Here is a 4,747-nt window from a genome sequence, read left to right on the forward strand (position 1 = left end):
CTGTCCCTGATGCTTTGCTAAGCTTGTTCTAAGTAGGTGCTTTAGACCACTGAGCCATCTCTCCAGCCCCAGCCTTGTTATGGTTTTGATTGGACTTTTCTTTTGTACTTTTTCTTATTGCCTGAAGTTTCACAGTGATTTCCAACATAACATATTCCCCAAATTGAGTGCTTCACATCTTTTTCTTCTTCTTGTATTAGTCTTGCTCATTACATTGTATCATGTACAAAGACAAGCTGTACATCTGAGAGTTGTACTTAGCACTTTTTTGTTAGCATTGCATATCTAGACTATCAGTGACTCATGTCACTTTTATACCTTTCACAAAAAGTAAGTTACTGTCTTAGTAACTTTTTGTTGCTGGGACAAAATACTCATTACCCACAAGTTGATGGAGAAAAGGTTTCTTTTAGCTCAGTTTGTAGATGTTTCAGGCCATAGTCAGCTGGCTCCAAGGCAGGTTGGCATGGCAGAGGGGCATCACAGAGGCAGGCAGGAAGCAGAGCCCTCCTTCCTTCCCTGTTTATTGCATCAAAGCTATAAACCTATCAGTTGGTTCTCCTTATACCTGGGTGGGTCTTCCCTTTGTAGTGAATCCATTATCTGCAACCAGAATGATGCTAAACCAATCAGTTGACAAATCCAGTAACATATCCATAGTGTAGTAACTTTGCAGCCTCATCTATGAACGAATGAGACTTTGAGAGGATGTTTAGATACAAGTCATAACAATCACTAACTGTTTCTCCATGTCCCTTGTTGCTGCCTTGGTCAGGCTTTCATCATCCATCCCTTCAACTACCATAGTTGTTCCCTTTTCTATTTCCCTACCTCAATTCTTTCCTTTGTTTTATTTTTTATGTTTTTGCATTTTTAGTACAGGGTCTACAAGGTCTCACTACACAGATCAGACTCTAGTGATTCCCATTTTCAGCCTCCCAAGCACTGGGATTACAGGTGTGTGCCACCATGCGCAATCTCATTCGCAGTCTCATTCACCATCTCAGCACACAGCATGCCAGGGATCCAACCCCTGGTTGCTGTGCTTGCCTAAGCAGGCACTTTTTAGTTTGCTGAGCTATCTGGCCGGCTCTCCCTGTCTCAATTCTTGATGTCTTTCAGTCTATGAAGGGCTTCACAAGAGCCGGGTGACAGGTAAAGATTACATATCTAAGTTTTCATTGTAAACATCATTGAGTGATTTTGTTGCTCCTTTCTTAGAAATTATTTTTAAAAAGCCTAGACTAGGAAAAGTAAACAGACCATGCCTTTGAAAATTGGCGAAGTTTAGGAATGTTATCTGCACACTCAGCAGTACAAAGGAGGGCTGTGAGGCGCAGCTGACATAATGGGCCAAAACACTCAGAAGTAAAGTTAAGTGTAGAGAAGGACCTGGGAGTCCAAAATAGCAAATCTTAGGAAGCTGTACCTATACTTGGAGGAGTCTTAGGGTGGACCCTAAATTGTTTTGGAAGGTTTACACAGTACACCATAAGTGGTTATACAGTGATGGGAATGGAAAAACTCCCTTGGAACCACCTTGGTTTGGGAGCTACAGTGCTTGGGTGATTTAAGACAGTTATAGAAGTAAATAGTATTTATTCAAAGCCCTCTAGCTCTTCCACAGCAACAGAAAGCCATTGAATTGTGAGAAATAATTATACTGAAATATGACTCTGGCCTTCCTCCTGCTCTCATGTTTTTACAGTTTGTTCAAGTTACTAATAAGGGAACATTCAGCAAATAATAAAAAGGTATTGTTAGAAAAAGAAGTTTTAACATCTCTTAACAAAGAGTCTCAGAAATAACATTGCTATAAGGTACGTGAAAATTCCCACAAATGAAGTATACTACTACTAGTGAAAAAGAACTGAAGATCCACTTCCTTATGTGGAGAAAGGAAATCACAGAACAAAAATGGACAAACTGAGAGATGGTAGGAAAAGTGAAATGTGAACTGATAGTATAAAAAGAAAAAACAATTAGAGAAAAGACAATGTTCGTTTTGGTCTTTAAACTTTAGTCTTTTTCACATAAGAGAAGTGTGTATCTGATTTATTTTACTTAGAAGAATGCTCTCAAGGTGCATAAATGATCCATTTACTTAAAATGTGTCATTTATCCTTATTTATGGCAGAGTAGTACTTCATTGTATGTAAAAAACACATTTTCTTCATTCATCTGATGATGGGTATTTGGACTGTTTCCAAGATTTAGCTATTGCAAACTGTTGCAATATAAACATGGTTGTGCCTATGTTGCTGGGGTATGATTCTTTTAACTCCTTTGGAAAAATGCCAAGAAATGGAATAGGGCCTAAAATGGAACCTCTAGTTTTAGGTTTTTGATGACCTTCCATTCTGATTTTCATGTTGGTTATATCAATTTACACTCCCACCAACAGTGGAGAAGGGTTCATTTTCCCCATAGCCTTTTTAGCATTTGTTACTGATTTCTTGATAATAGCCATTCTTTCTAGAGTAAGAATCTCAGTATTGTTTTAAATTGCACTTCATGGTTGACCAGTGATGTTGGATTTTTTTTTCATGTATTTATTTGTTTTTTGTACTTCATCTGAGAAGTGTCTATTTCAGATGACTATTTTTAGATTGGATCTTTAAATTTGGGGGGAGATTTTTTTTTTTTTTTGAGTTCTTTATATATTGTAGACATTAATTCTTTGAGGAATAGCTTGTAAGATTGTTTTTTCCATGCTGTGGGTTGTCTCTGTATTCTTTTGGTGGTTTCTTTTGATGTGAAAATATGTGATCCTAATTATTGATTCTTTGTATTAGTTCCCGTGTGATTGGGGTTTTCTTCATGAAGTCTTTGCCTACACCTGTCTTCAAGAATTCTGCTTAGTCTTCCAGCTGATTTACTGTTTTTGTTTTAGTATTTAGATCTTTGATCCATTTTGACTTTACTTTAGTGCTAGTGAGAAACATGGGTCCAGGTTTACTTTTTAGCATGTTTTAGCCAGTTTCCCCAGCACCATTTATTAAAGAGGCTGTCTTTTCTCCAATGAAGGTATTTGGGGCCTTTGTGAAAGATAAGGTGGCTGAGTGCATTTGCAGTTGTTTCTCCATCTTCTGTTCTGTTCCATTGATCTTCAGGTGTATTTTTTTTTCTTTCCCCAGTACCATAGTGTTTTTATCATGGTAGCTTTGTAGAATAATTTCAGATTGGGAATTGTGATGTCCCCTGCCTTGCCTTTGTTGCCTAGGATTGCTTTTGCTATTGTAGGCCTTTTCTGGTTACGCCTGTGTTTTAGGATTGTTTTCTCTAGTTCTGTGAGGTATGCTGTTGGGATTTTGACTGGGATTGCATGGAATCTGTTTAAGAGTCTTGGAAGTATGTCCATTTTCACTATATTAGTTCTGCCTATCCAAGAACAAGGAGTATCTTTCCATGTTGTGATATTCTCTTTGACAAAAGGAGAGAGTTACTGAGTTGAGATGGACAGGAGAGGGAGTAAGGTAAAGAGCTATATCTATGTATGAAAGGAGTACTATTAGTTTTTTTTTTTTTTCTTTCAGTACCGAGGATCGAACTCAGGACCTTGAACTTGCCAGGCAGTGCTTATGCCATTGAGCTATCTCCCCAGCCCACCAGCAGGATGGTTTAGACAACTGTAGTGTGCATTTCTGCTGGTCTATGGAAAGGAGAAGATAATACTTTAATTTGTTTTGTCTCCTTTTGTCAAATGTTTGTACATTTTCTCTTCTTAATTTCTCATACACTTCTTTGATTTTTCTTTCTTCTTCCGATTTTACATGCACATATCTGGTAATATCAACAACTGGTTGGAAGACCAGTATAGACTATGTATTACAACAAATACTGTGAAATTCATATTACTTTAAGTGAAATTCTGTATCATTTGTAATTTTTTCTGTTTTAGTGCTATTTTGTACTCTTAAAATAAAAGTACTGGAGTTTTAATGTAAAGGGCTTTTATTTCCTTCATTAGATTGATTCCTAAGTATTTCATTTTTCTTGATGCTATAGCTAAAGGTGTTACTGCCCTAATTTCCATGAGTTTGTTATTTGTGTACAGGAATGATTTTGAGGTTTTTTTTGGTATTTTTTAGGGAAAGGTCTACAGGGTGTTCAGGGTCTCACTAGTAGATTGGACTTGTAGTGATCCTCCTGTTTACAGCCTCCCAAGAGCTGGGATTACAGGTGTGCCCCACCACGCCCAGTCTTAGTTGCCATCTCAGTGCACCTTGGTGCGGATTGAACCCCTCGTCCCTGTGCCTGCTTGCAGACGCTTTAATCCATTGAGCTATTTTGCCAGCCTGATTTTGAATTTTGAATGTTGACTTTATATCCTGCTAGATGACTCAATTTGATTATTAAATCTAGAAGTCTTTTGGTGGAAATTTTGAGATCTTTTATGTAGTGTATCGCGAAACCCACAACTAATGATAATTTAAAATGTTCCTTCCTTATCCTTATCCTTATCTATATCTTTATTAATTCTAATCCTATTCTGATTTTAAAGTACAAGTTTTCAGTTTTTGACCATCTATCATATGCACTCACTGCCAAAGTTCCCATCATTTAGTGTGATGTTAGCTGTTGTTTTATCATAGATGGCTCTCATTAGTTTGAGATAAATGTCGTCTATTCATTTTTCTGTAGGGTTTTTGTTATGAATGGGAGTTTGGCTTTGTCAGAGGCTTTTGCTCTATCTATCAATTTGATCATGTAGTTTTTGTCCTTGGATTTGTTAAGATGGTGAATC

General features: G+C 37.2%; 1 protein-coding gene across 2 annotated transcripts in view; it reads left to right on the forward strand.

The window, feature by feature from the left end:
• The window catches only part of Agtpbp1 (ATP/GTP binding protein 1), a 262,969-nt gene that overhangs the window by 22,662 nt on the left and 235,560 nt on the right, over positions 1–4,747 (forward strand). The gene's annotated exons all lie outside the window — the stretch shown is intronic.

This window comes from Octodon degus, unplaced genomic scaffold (genome assembly GCF_000260255.1).
Source record: "Octodon degus isolate 3935 unplaced genomic scaffold, OctDeg1.0 scaffold00111, whole genome shotgun sequence".
NCBI classification, from domain to species: domain Eukaryota; kingdom Metazoa; phylum Chordata; class Mammalia; order Rodentia; family Octodontidae; genus Octodon; species Octodon degus.